The sequence below is a fragment of the Crinia signifera genome, chromosome 2 (genome assembly GCF_055691185.1).
Source record: "Crinia signifera chromosome 2, ASM5569118v1, whole genome shotgun sequence".
In the NCBI taxonomy this organism is placed as follows: domain Eukaryota; kingdom Metazoa; phylum Chordata; class Amphibia; order Anura; family Myobatrachidae; genus Crinia; species Crinia signifera.
This window is the reverse complement of record NC_139218.1, coordinates 313,216,179-313,230,963: the sequence shown is the minus strand read 5'-3', so window position 1 is coordinate 313,230,963 and position 14,785 is coordinate 313,216,179.

The window sequence follows — 14,785 nt, the reverse complement described above, 5'->3', positions numbered from 1 at the left end:
GAGCCTAGGCCCATAGTTTGGGAACCACTGATCTAGGGGTTGAGGCTGATCTAATTGAGACATAGGAACACCGAGCCTGGGAGGCTTACTTGGACTCGTCGGTTAGGCTGAACAAGTACATAAAGTCATCCTTCTAAATTTACCCCCTATGGCTCTCACTTAATGCCTCGATACCTGAAGGACTGCTGTGCATTCGCAGCGCCCAACCAATGTCAACCCCATGGGGGGGGAGGGACGAGTGAGAAATGCCAGATAAGCCGCCCGACACAGGCTCAGCCCCCTCACCTGAAAATCCAGGCCGCGCCGTACATGTACCAACATCAGCATCACTATCCATGCCCGCTTCCATAGCCGACTCCACTGCCCGAAAATCCGTGGGGACTTGACGTCTGAAGATTCAGGCTGAGCAGCCCATGTGTCATCATCTGCATCGTCCTCCCCGACTTTGCCAGCAGTGAACGAATCCTCTTCGCTGTAGTCCAGCTGTGCCTCAACATCTGTGGGAACATGCAAAAAGGGGGGGGGACCCCGAGGACTGTAGGCCTCGGTCACGCATGCGGCTCTGTGCAGAACCATCACCTCAGAGTGTCTCCCTCTCCATCATGGCAACAGCTGACCCCATATCCCTGAAAGCCTGCAAGAATTCTGAGCACCCTGGAATGGGCCTCCTTTGTGCCCCCTGAGACCAATCCTCTAACTGTCTGGGACCCCACCGTCTCCCGTGGCAGAGTATTCACAATGGGCACCAGAGCCCCAGCAACGGAGGACACTGCTGCGGACAGCAGAGAGGGGTCAAAGGAGGTAGTGGAGACTCTAGCCGTGGTTGCACCCCCAGACCCTGACTTGGATCCAGAGCACCCCACCGGTGGAAGCCTGCCAATTCCCCTGACTCCACCCCCCAGAAGCCCGTGCAGTAGTATGTCCCCTAGGTGGCAGCGCCTCACAGTTGGCCGATGAGGACATGTAAATGCTGCCCGCACTAACCTGGCCCACGCTGCCCGACCCCTAATGTTCGCAGCTACTGTAGCGCTCCCCTACAACACCGGGCCTTGCTGCCCCACGGTGTCCCACCCCTTGGCTCTAGCCGCCCTGGGGCCGGAAGCAGGCCGCAGCGCAGGAGCCTCCAAGGCTTCACCTGCAGCCGGGCGTCTACCACAAGCCCATCCGTGAACGGGGACCAGAGACAGGGATGATGCCACAGCGTCTGTTCAGGCCTCCTTGACTTCGCACAGCATCTACTCAGCATTGCAGAGGGGTGGGGGCCTAATCGCGGCTAATTAGCATATGCCGCGACCTAATTAGCATATACCGCGGCCTAATTAGCATATACTGCGGCCTAATTAGCATATGCCGCGACCTAATTAGCATATACCGCGGCCTAATTAGCATATGCCGCGACCTAATTAGCATACATCGCGACCTAATTAGCATAGGCCATGCCCCTTGCGGGCGCTGTGAGAGTCCCTATTAGCAATCTTCAGAAATTGGGAGGTATGCATGGCATGGTAAATAGTCAGGGAAAGCACTACTGAGACAGCAAAGCAATGTATCAGCACTCAACTGAATACAGTTATACACTAACTGGGGAGCTCAGGGGCACAAGTCCACTCACCAGAAAACTTTCAGGAAAGAGAGAAATACTCCTCCCTTTCCTGCCCTGATATCCCAGCTAACACTGCTCTTCCCTAAGTCCTTATTGGACCACCGAGTCACATGCTTCCCTAGGTCACACAACAGTCTTGGATGTTTAACCCACTCCATGCCTATTGCAGACATTACGTTATTCTTCTTTGCTCAGTGAAATCTTTCAACCCAATCCATCCCTTTACTCCCTCCTACAGAGACCTCAGATGCCTCCTCATTCTACCTGCCACCTTCCCTCTCTAACCTTTACCAGCTGTCTGTCACTCACTGCTTCTCGCTGTCCCCCTCTCTTTGTCACCCACTGCCTCTTTCCATAATCCTCTATGTCATCCTCTGCCTCCCCATGACACTCCATTTCCTCCTCCTGTCACCCATTCACTGACATCACCCACTGCCGCTCAATGTCACCCTCTCCTGTTACTCACTGCCTCTCCATTTCCCACCATCTTTTCTCAAGCATGTATTAACATCCTTCACCCATCTCCGCCAGCTACCACATTCTTACTAATCGCATATGCAGTAACATATGCAAATAGTAATGCAAGGGACAGCTCTTGTGATAAGACCTGTCTCTTGCAATGCAGCGATATCCTCCACAGAGCTACCCAAGAGGGGCATACAAAATGCGGTAAAAACCCAGATAACAGGGTTTTTACCGCATTTTTGTGTTTGTGCGTCCCGCACTTTATCACTATCCCCTATCGCACTCTCCCCTGTTACTGTCTGCCTCCTCTCTTCATCAGTAACCCCCATTGCCCTCTCTCTCCAGTCACCCTCTGCCTCTCCAAGACATCACCCTCTCTCCTTCATACAGATATGGAACTGACATTTGCCAGCTACGTGGTTAATCAGACAAGAGATTTAGAAAAGTAGAACATTTAGCAAAACAACTATGAGGCTCCAATAATGTTTTCAAATTGCATTTTTCTATTGCAAATATAATTGTACATTTATGTAATCCCCTTCCTAATTATTGTTTGCTGTCTAAGCAACTAAACTTACTAATTAAATTCATTACGGATCTTAGGGAAAAACTGCAAACACAGAAAAAATCATTTTAAGAAGGGTAATTTCTCGCATAAAAGGTTTCATACTTAACATTACGTTTCTTTTCTCAATGTTGGCTGAACAGATTAAGTTCTATTTCCCTTGTGAGGTTCTAGTAAACAAATGTAAAAGCAAACACACAACAGGGAAAATTCTGTCCTCTCTGGCTCACCCATTCATATGTCTTATGCATGCAACATTTATTTTTGTGAAGATATGGGGCGAGATATAATGGGATGCGATTTTTAGTAGGGCTCCGAAATCGTACCTTATCGCATTTTTCAAAATCACATTTTTTTTTTTAAGAATTCGACTATTTATTGAGATGCAAATTCGCAGAAAATGTGCGATTTTTTAGTCATGAAAATGTGCGATTTTTTAGTCATGTGCGATTTGAGGACATCTGCAATTTGGGAGACATGGTAAAGTGCATTTTTGTGTAAAAATATGGCGTGGGGTCCCCCCTCCTGAGCATAACCAGCCCCTGGCTCATTGAGCCAGACCTGGTTCCAAAAATCCGGGGGAAAAAAAACTAGGGGTCCCCCATATTTTGGAACCAGCAGCGGGTTCCAACAGCCCGTGGTGTAATGCCACAGCCTGGGGACACTTTTTACATAAGGTCCCCTGGCCAGGGGACCTTATGTAAAAAGTGTCCCCAGGCTGTGGCATTACACCACGGGCTCCTGAGCATAACCAGCCCCTGGCTCATTGAGCTAGACCTGGTTCCAAAAATCCGGGGGAAAAAAAACTAGGGGTCCCCCATATTTTGGAACCAGCAGCGGGTTCCAACAGCCCGTGGTGTAATGCCACAGCCTGGGGACACTTTTTACATAAGGTCCCCTGGCCGTACCATGTGCACCGTGGCTGGTCAGCCCTGGACAGGGTACCTGGGGGAGTAGGGATGCCCCAATAAAGGGGCCCCCAAAGGCTTCACCTGTCTAGGCCTGGGGCTGTCCCTGATTTTCCCTGGACGCTGGGCTGATACACGTAAAAAAAAAAATTATTTCAAAATTGCTTTTTACACATGAACTACAAGTCCCATCAGCCCAGCGTCCACAGGTTTGCCCAGGCATGCTTCCCATATTATATATGCAATTTTCGGAAAATGTGCGAATTCAGCCGTTTGCAAAAATCTAAAAATCGCACTCTATTTAATTTCGCCCATGGTATTACGATACGATACTATACACTTTATTGTTATTACTATGCATAACATAGGGGGTTATTCTAGTTCATTCTTTCTGACAAAATCCTTCTTAGATGGACAAAACCATGTGCACTGCGGGTGGGGCAGATGTAACTTGTGCAGAGAGAATTATATTTGGGTGGGGTTTTTCTTCAAAGTGAGATCTATATTGCAGTGTAAAAATAAAGCAGTCAGTATTTTCCCTGCACAGAAACAAAATAACTCACCCAAATCTAATTCTATCTGCACATGTTAAATTTGCCCCCCCCCCCTGTAGTGCACATGGTTTTGTCCATCTAAGAAGGATTTTGTCAGAAAGAATGAACTAGAATAAACCCCATAGTAACAAAATACAGTTTAGAATCAGCCAGACACAATATAGTATACAGAAATATATAAAACCTATCTCCTTCCCACTATACATTAATAAAACCTGCTCTATCAGATACAAGAATTCAATACCACAACGGCTCTTGGAAAAAAAGCTATTTTTTAATCTACCTGTTTTAGCCTTAAGGCATCTAAAATTCCTACCAGATGGCAAGAGTGTAAACAGTCTTTGAACCGGGTGAGTCAAATCCTTCAGAATACTCCATGCCCATCGTAAGCAATGTTATCCACCGTTGGAAGAGAAGTCCCAACAATCCAGTCAGCTGTCTTAACTACCCACTGAACCATCCTGCGTTCTGCTACTGTACAGCTCCCATGCCGTACCGTAGCGCAGCTGGTTAATATGCTTTCAATTGCACATCGATTGAAGTTCTTCAATACATCTACCGATAAGCGGTGTCTTTTTAGGACTCTCAGGAAAAAAGGCGTTGATGAGCCTTTTTAACCAAACTGCCGACATTCACAGACCAAGTCAGGTCATCAGAGATGTGGGTTCCCAAAAACTTAAAACTAGAAACCCCTTCGATATCCATTCCATCAATTTGAACAGGTTCATGTTGAGTTTTCAGTGATTTCCTAAAATCTATGATAAGCTTTTTCGTTTTACTGACATTAAGATCCAGATTATTCTCATTACACCAAGTAGCCAAGTGATGTATCTCCTCCTTGTAAGTCTCATCATTATTACTAATGAGACCAAAAACAGTAAATTTGATGATGGTGTTTGATCCATAGGTTGGTGTACAGTCGGAGGCGAAAACAGAATAGAGAAATGGGTTTGCACTAATCTGCTCAAGAATCATGCTGGAAGTGGTCATCACTGATAATTTGAGACTTACCCCAAAAACATGCCTGGACACACCTGCGTTTTCACAAACACACCCAGAAAACACCATGTGCACTTCTAAACAGTGGCGTCCTCTCAGTAATACTGCCGCTACTCTTGGACATCTATGCGTACAGGTATTGTCACACTTATTGAGCCTGCACACGCGGCTCATGCACAATCATTCCATAATCGCGCAATTTGCAAATTCACTGATAGCAATCCATGTGGAATAAAGCCCTCTACCAGAAGATGTCTTTATTACACTATTCAGTGGTGTCAAACTCATGGAACCTCCAGCTGTTGTGGAACTACACATCCCAGAATGCCCTGCCACAGTTTTAGCAATCCATTATATAAAATCTGTGACAGTGCATGCTGGGACGTGTAGTTATGCAAACCCCCCAACTTCCTTGAGCCGGAGGAGGGACAGGTACGCGCCCCTGGAAAATTTCGGGGGGGTGTGGTGTGGCCTAATTTTGGGGCGTGGCCTATAGTCGCGGCTCACCCACGAGGCCACGCCCCCATTTTGATCTGTGAGCCTCTAGCCATGCCCCCAGCCCCCTGGCTGCGAGAATAGACACTGTGCGCATGCGCACAGCGTTTATTCCCCGCTGCTCACCAGCCGACAGGGGGGACTCCCAACAGCCCCCCCTCGCTGCGGGACACTGCCGGCCGTGGGAGGGACGCGGGAATGTCCCAGAAAACTGGGACATTCCCGCGGTTTTCAGGACTGTTGGGAGGTATGGTTATGCAACAGTGGGAGGGCCATGCGTTTGACACCACTGCTCTACATATTACAGCAGAATGCTGTACTATAGTATAATGATGCCTAATAAGTTGGCTAATTAGTTAATGAAGCATAATACTGTCTAATAAATGAGAAACGTTATTTTAAGGTTGGCCAATGATGTTACAGTACAAGTGTATATTTTGTGCCACCAAGTAAAGTTAATAGTGCAATGAAATCACAGCTATACTACACGCAGCGTTATCCAATATGGGGAGCAGAAACAATATCTTATCATCTTTATGCAATTCTGGGTGGTTAGTGAGAGGGAACCTGCCAAGCTTCATCTGCTCATCGGCATCTAGCTAAGGAGATGTAGGGAAGCAGAATTGTTCATGTGCTGTAGCATTCTCATAAATGTCTTCGGCAAGCACAGCGTGTATCCTGGGTGACACGGAAATAAGATAGCGGGAAAAAGATTTCTGTAGAATTCACCTCAAATTAATGACACCTGACCAACAGGTAAATAGCTGAGACATTAATGTCGCACTAGAGGTCACACTGTCAGAATGTGTTCTCATTACTTCCAAAGAGGTGGAATTTACCAGACACCTCCATAGTACCATATCCTGGCTCCAGCAGCCCCAACTCTATTTTTTTTTCACATTTGCAATTTACTTTCTGTTTTTTACAATCTGTTCTTTATTTATGCAGGAGAGCAGCCTGTGGTGTCCTGTTCTTTATATATGCAGGAGAGCAGCCTGTGGTGTCCTTTTATTTATTTATGCAGGAGAGCAGACTGTGGTGTCCTGTTCTTTTCATATGCAGGAGAGCAGCCTGTGGTGTCCTGTTCTTTATATATGCAGGAGAGCAGCCTGTGGTGTCCTGTTATTTATTTATGCAAGAGAGCAGCCTGTGGTGTCAAGGGCGTAACTACCATAGGTGCAAGGGGTGCAGCTGCTATGGGGCCCAGAGCTGAAGGAGGTCCATCTTTACTGTTTAAGTAATGTTTTACACACATTTAACACCATCAGTTGCTAAATAGGGGGCCCTTGAAAACTTTTGCTATGGGGCCTACGAATATCTAGGTACGCCTCTGTGTGGTGTCCAGATCGTTATTTATGCAGGAGAACAGCCAGTGGTGTCCCCTTCTATTTTTTATGCAGGTGAGCAGCCTGTGGCAGGGGCGGAGTGGGATGGTGGGAAGCCAGGCAAATTTTCAGTGTGCCATGTCCCGCACCCCTCTCAGTGGCCATTCTCCTACAAAGCCGGGCTGATACATACAAAACCTCGGCTGCCACAATCGGAGCTTCTGCACTTGCGCAAAATCTCAGTTAACCTGGAGCCACATGACAATAATGTGCTAGGCCAGGGGGTAGTGTCACTAGTCCCCCTGCATCATATATTAGGCTTTTAATTTTTTTTATTAAAAACCTGCATTTAACAATGCGCTACTTATGGACCACTTATGCGCTAATTATGGGCCAGTGCTCTAGACTTGCCCCCCAGGCTAAAAGTTGCCAGCCAGCCCCTGGTGCAGGGAGACAGTATTCATGTTCTGTAGCACCATAGACCCCAGAAGTGCATTTTAACCCCTGAAAGCCAGCAATGTGTGCCATGTCTTGGACAAATGAGGAGGTGAGAGAGCTTTTAATCATTAGAGGGGAAGATGCTTTCATATGCTTTTTAATTTGTTTTATACAAGTAAACAAAGGCTTAAATACTACAAATGTTTTGTGTCTTAATTATTAATAATCAATTATCTAATGTGAGCATAAAAAAGGCCATTTTCAATGCTTTTCTCATAGAAATGCAGGGTCATCCCGGGTTCAGTGTGAAAGGTGCCGACCCGAGTTGTCCCTGCTTCAAAAGCATGTGTGAATGGGTCCCAACCCGGGAATGTCCCTGCTTGTCCCTGGAATTTAATTCCCGGGTTTGTCTCTGCATTTCTGGTGTGAAAGGGGTATAACATGCAACTATTTGTAAAAACTACAAACACAATCCAGTGTTATCAACATATTCAAGAAATAAAGTTACTTGCAGTATGGATTCTCATATAATATACCTTTTTCAAACCACACCTCAGACCCCAGTAATTGCCGGGTTGGTTGCAGTGAAAGCACCAAAGCTTTTAACCAACCTGGCAATTCGACCCGGGTTATAAGGGTTAAACCCGGGTCGCCCTCTGTATAATGAGTCAGTGCCATGTTGAAGCTTGATCGAGATCTTGGATCTGAAATGGCATTGCAATGTGAAAGGGGATTTATCATTTCAGTCATACTTTTCATAAGAGAGAGCCCCTGCACAGGAGACATCTAACACTGTACCAATGAACTAAAAAGAATAGCAGAGGAAGAGAAGAATTTAAACTGATTTGAAGTCAACCTCCTCATCAAGCAAATGGTTCTCTGCGCTATAATTATTATTGATCTGTCAGGCAGCAATCAGGGGATGCTTTGTATGACTTGGCAAAAAGCAGGGTAATAAATAGGCTCATCCTATTATCACAAAAGAACCATTTTAATGCACAATTTGCATTTTGATACACAGTATTCAAGATTTTTTTTTTTTTACACCCTTCAAACTTTATAATTTATACTATCTGCGTACTGCTAACATCTGCCACAATAATAACTTTTTGTTTTACCTGACTTTTAGCAGATGGATATTAGTGGAATATTTATTTACAGTATAAAATTAATTCCAAACTACATTTTGAAGTGCAATTTGCATAATTAGCTTTGTTCTGAGTTGATGAGTTTTCTTTTTGCTTCCAATTGGTACCCTTCAGTCACAGCTGCATCAAAGACATTGTAAGGAAATTAAACAGTTTTCAAGCTTCTTGATGCCAATCTTTTATCAGCCATTAAACTGCTAGCGTGATGTAATTCCTTTAAATAGAAGTATATGATCAAAGCCATTTAGTCAGCCAAAAAAAAGAATACGAGCGCGGTACTTTGTACTGGTAGGCAAGTTTTAGCCACTTAAATGACTTTCTTTAAATATGATACACTGATAGTCATGGTACTCAGCATCAAAGCCTTTTGGTTTTTTTCCATGGTAAAATGCATTATTTTAGTCTTCTACAGTAGGTTATACCTGTAATACACAGATTTTATGTGTTATATACCTCCTGCTCAATATTACTTGCTGTAAATCTGCAAATTAACCCATTATGTGTCAATGTCTTTGTTACCAGTGGCCCTTCTAGAGGTGGGACAGCCCAAAATTCAAATAGAGGAGCCGTACCAACTGTCACCCCCAACCGCTGCCAAACATCCCGTCCAGGTCTCACTGTCAGTGGGTGTGGCATCCCTATTTGAATTTTGGACTGGGCAGCAGCACCACCTCTGGTGCTACTACATGCTTGTGATGCATCCTACAAAAAGAGACCAAATAACACTGAAGGAAATAATTAGACCCTTTTTGTCGACATACAGAGAGAAAGATGTATCAAGCTTCATAAAGTGATAAAATGGAGAGTGATAAACAGCCAGCCAATCAGCTTGTAACTGCCATGTTGCACACTGGGTTTGAAAAATGACTGATTGGCTGGTTGTTTCACTCTCCACATTATCAGCTCTCCCAATATTATACTCCAATCAGAGTCTCATGTTTCAAAAACAGCCTGTAACATGGCATTTAGGAGGTGATTGGTTGGTAATTTATCTCTCTCCACTTCAGAGGCGTAACTCTGGGAGGCAATGGAGTCATCTGCTGCCTAGCTCCTGCTCCCATGGGGGCACCTCTCCTCCCCTGCTAGTTTGAATCAGTTAATTGAAAGCCATTGATATTGCTGCTATGGCTGACTCCACCTCCTAACATCATTTTTGAAAGTGTCACACACTGTGTTAGAACCCATGACCTTAAGGCCCCCATACACTAGCCGATTTTGGTCAGATTTCGGCCAGATCAGTCGGATCTGGGCAAAATCGGACCAAAATCGGCTAGTTTTGATGTCCCCTCAGATCCGATGCGCGGTCCCGTGCGCATCGGATCTGCGTCGGGTGGTCGGACCTGCTGCACGTCCGACCACCCGACTTGGGACCTAGTGGGGCGGCGGTGGAGGGAGCGGGGGACGCTGCGGGACGCTGGGTACGCAGCGGCTGGGGACGCTGCGGGACGCTGGGTACGCAGCGGCTGCGCTGCGGGTGACACAGGCGGCATAGAGCCGGGCAGGGGGAGCCGGGAGCTGTCAGCACTGAATAAAAAAAAAAAGCCCATACAATGAATGGGCGGCCTGTGATTGGCTGAGCGCTCTCTCAGCCAGTCAGCAATTGGCTGAGAAAGCGCTCAGCCAATCACAGGCTGCCCATTCATTGTATAGGCTTTTTTTCTAGCACTGACAGCTCCCGGCTCCCTCTGCCCGGCTCTATGTGCCGCCTGTGTCTCTATGTGCCGCCTGTGTCCCACGCAGCGTCCCCAGCCCCCCCTGCTCCCACCAGCAGCCCTGCTCTGAAGCCCCCCCTCCCCGGGTTTTTTACATGTGATAAATCGAGACGATTTATCACATGTAAAAAATGGCACATCAAGTGCCAATCTAATCAAGCTCCCCCGGGGACAGCCGGGGAAGCTCAGGGGGAAGTCAGGGGCGACTTGTCCTAAGGACAAGTCGCCCTAGTGTATGGGGGCCTTTACTGATTGAGCTGCTTGGGGGGCACCAATATTTACCTTGCCTCCTGGTAACTGGGACGAACTTACGCCACTGTTCCACTTTATCACGCTCCAAGGCTTAGTACATCCCACTCTTAGTCACACACTGTCTTTATTTCATAACATTCATATGATGAAGTGACAGCTGATGTTATATGTCATTAGGTTCTGATATGATTCATTGAAGTGCAGTGAGGTCAATGACAGGAGAGGTACTGCCAGATTTACACCCATAAAAATGATTAAAATAATACAACTATGATTCTAAAAATAATTAGTATAATTAAAAAATATGATTGCATTATACAGAATAATACAAAAATCATAATATAAGTTATAAATATCATATTTGTATTATTCAAATTATTTTTATATTCAAAAATCTGAAGTTTACTGTAGTATGACAGGTGAGGCTCTGCCTCCCCTCCCTACACTGACCGGACATCACTGATGTTACTGGTTATTTCTATGAATTGCTTAGAAGCATTGCTAAGTGTCAAGGTTTGTTGAGTGTAGGAGTAAGGGGGAAGAGTAAAGCACTAGAGTATTTGGTATACTTTGTGGTAGTTACTCTAAGCCCTTTTCCACTAGCAAATACAACCCAGGATTTTGTGCGGGGATGCACATCGACTCGGGTTATATGCTACTGGAAACACTTCATTAGCAAAAATCCTGGGTCCAGCAACCTGGGATGCTCCAGGGTCCACCGGTAGTAGAAACGGGTAACCTTGGTCCCATTCACTGCAATGCAATGGCTGGCACAGGTAGATCTCATCTCCCAGTGCTGGCCTAGTGCTGTCACCCACCTGGAATCATGCTGGGTGGGGACGCTAGTGAAAAAGGCCCGGGTTTGAGCCGGGTACAAAATCCCAGGTGCAACCCAGTTTGTAAGTGGAAAAGAGGTATTAGTGGGTAAGGATTTAGTAGATTGTTCTGGGATAAGATAAGGGAATTGAGAATTTGGATTAAGAGCAATTGGTGGGTAATTGGTAGATGTTGGGAATTTGTGACATTGTGGTGTATGAGTGAGGGTTTTGGTATATTTGGATCAGTACCTACCTGAAGAAGGAAATATTTACAAAGTTTTATGGAAGCACATATACAACAGCATGAGGCTTGTTGTAAAATTTTAACCAATGCACTGAGAATGGCTTCATGTATTATTCCTTAACTGAGCTCCTCCTCTTCCTTCAGAGACGAAGAGCAGGGATGCTGCGGCCACAAGTGTAATTAGTCAGAACTGTTCCCAGATCTACTGTATTTGTAAATAGTAAGGAAAAAAATGGTTGCTCCTCTCTCTGCAAACCTACCCCCTCCTCCTCCATGTGTGCAGCAGACAAATTGCCTGGTACATACGGGGGCCGGAGCTGAGGCATAGGTCCATCTGACCTCCCAAGAAGCAACCTTTCAATCACGGTGCGTACAGCCTAGGGATGGCCATTGACCATCAATGATTAAAAATCATCAGTGGTTTATGGCCAATGTCAAATACTTTCCCCATCGATGGGAAGAACAGATGGTTTTCCTACATCGATGGCACAGCAGAAACAATGTTTGTTTGTTTTTTCTAGGTGCTGGGACATGGATCATAGCTCCACCCCGGATAATCCAGAAGCCCCACCCCTTATTTCTGATTGGCCTATAAGCCAGTCATTTAAAGAGAATGGATGACCATCGATAGCTAAAACTATCTGTGGTTGTCCGTCATATAGGTTATAACTATCGATGGCTGGCTGCAGAATCACCATCGATGGCAGCCATGGAATGTGACTGCACCAATGGCCAGCAATGAAAATCCGTTGCAGGCTTTCATCGCTGGGTGGCCTTGTGCATGTGCACTATAAAGTGTGCGCATTCACCTTTGTTCAATAATCGACAGGGCAAAGAAAGCTCAGCCCTATGAACAGGTCTGAATAAGGCTCCTGATCTGAGCTGATGCGTGTGACCCATAATTGGGAAAAGGGCAGTTACTACTTGAGATGATTAGCGTGAAAGCATAATGCATTTAACACTGCGCTCTTATCAGTACTTTCTATACATTATAATGGACAAACGTTAGCCCCTGACATGATAGCATGCAAACACAATAGCCTCCACAAGGAAATAAAAATACATTAGACTCTGACATAAATATAACAACATTAGCCCCTGACCTGAAAAAAAAAAAAAAAGAAAACAACATTAGCCATCATGGGGAAAAAAATCCTCATTGGCTACCAATTACAGTACTGCCCCAAAGGAAGAAAATAATGCATTCATAATTGCCCTAAGTACCCCACAGAAGAATGAACTGTCTGCAGTAAGACTACAGTAATTATATGTATATGATTTATTTATTACAGTGTCTGTATATGTCTATAATTATTCCTCCAAACATTATATATAAATCTATACTTTTTTATAGATATATGAGACTATTAAATATGAATTACCATGAAACAAAAATGTAGAATTGTTGTGGTTCTGTACCCAGAACACAAAATAAGTAAAGCCAAGTAGAAACATGTTCTGAAATTGCAACAAACATGAAGGTTACACAAAACCATATTTATAATAGAAATAAAATGCATTATTCAATATATTAGAATACGATTATACATTAGTATGCATGAGTTTTGGAGTCAAACACGAATGATTCATCTGATCAGATGAATTTTCCAGTAACCAAGAGAAATAATTTCCTCCTTTGTAACAAACAACCTTCCTTGTACATTTGGAACATTGTATTTTGTTGGCTTGGCTGATCATGCATAGAAATGTCCATTTAATGAGGTCTGCGAAAGTCAAAGATGTTCACTAATAGTATGATTAACGTCTTATCAAAAATGTGACTGATAGAGTTTACAAACGACAAGACGGAAATTAAAAATGATCTCACTACTGCAATATAATCAGTACGATTTAATATAAATTTAAAGAAGCACATTATACTCAGCAGATCTCCTAGCCTGGAACTCTTGTAAGTGGTGTTTACAAAATATAAAAAAAACAAGTTTGCTAAGCATATTAAATAATTAGGAAAATAATTAAACCAGATAAAAAATAATTGGATTTTGTTACTCAGGGCCAGATGTATCAAGCTTCAATAAGTGATCAAATGGAGAGTGATAAACAGCCAGCCAATCACCTCCTACTGACCATGTTACAAGCTGGGTTTGAAAAATGACAGCTAGGAGCTGATTGGCTGGTTGTTTCTCACTATCCACTGTATCACTTTTTGAAGATTGATACAGCTGGCCCTATGTCAGACTCTGTTTTTGGTTTTTCTACTGCGCATGGACATAAAAAGTTCTTATTCATCCTTAACTATACCAACTGATAAATACCTAATTTTAAAGCTGGGTACATACGTAAAGATTTTGCTGTCCAATTGGACAATTGCTCCCACGCATTAGAAAACAGTCAATGGTCATTCAGACACATTAGTTAAATCCGTTTCATTTAAACAATCAATTCTGTCCATTTTTCAGGGCCGGGCGGAAGTGACGCGCCGTGGCCGGCGGACGTCACACTTCCTGCCCGCACCTCGCTGGGCGGAAGTGCCCGGACCGCCCTTCTAAGGGCGCCGTCATGCTGCTGCGGTGGTGCCCCGCAGCAGCGCAATTGTCAGCGCTGCTGACACATTCTACATGCTGCTGCTGCACAGAGAGCCAAGAATGAAAACAGCTTTAACCCTCTGACATCCTAGTTTTATACAGTGTGTGTTTTTAATTTTTCTAGAGCTATAAAGGATGTGTATTTATACACACCAGGTGAGGGTCCCATGGCCATGGTCATAGGGTTATCCATGAAAGATACCCTAAAACCCCTTCTAGAGGGGTACGGTAGAGTGATACAGTACCTTGCTGGCGTATTCCTGAGACATTAACAAGGACGTGAACCAGTAGCGCACGCAGGGGGGGTTTCTGAGTACCCAGAACCCCCCCCCCAGGAGTCTAAGGGCCCTAATCTGAAAGCTGAAGGTCCCCTTTTTCCATGGATATAAGAATTAAAAAAATCGGCCCTTGGGAACCGGAGATATCTGACTTCAAAGCAGTGGTCCCCATCCAAGCCTATTAATTGCTCTTCCAAGTCAGATATTTCAGATTCTGTCTGACAGTGTTTTTCTGAGGGTATATTCCAAAAGCTGGGACTCTCCCCCTTTGAAGAACACAGGTAGCTTGTCTCTACTATTCTCAGAACCAGAGATATCGGCCTTCCAGTAGCTGGTTACTGCTCCAGCTCCACACACCTGGTATGTAGTTTTATATACTTGTTGACAGATTGCTCTGCCTCCTGAAGTCTGATCCCCTAGTCCCTAGTACCATTT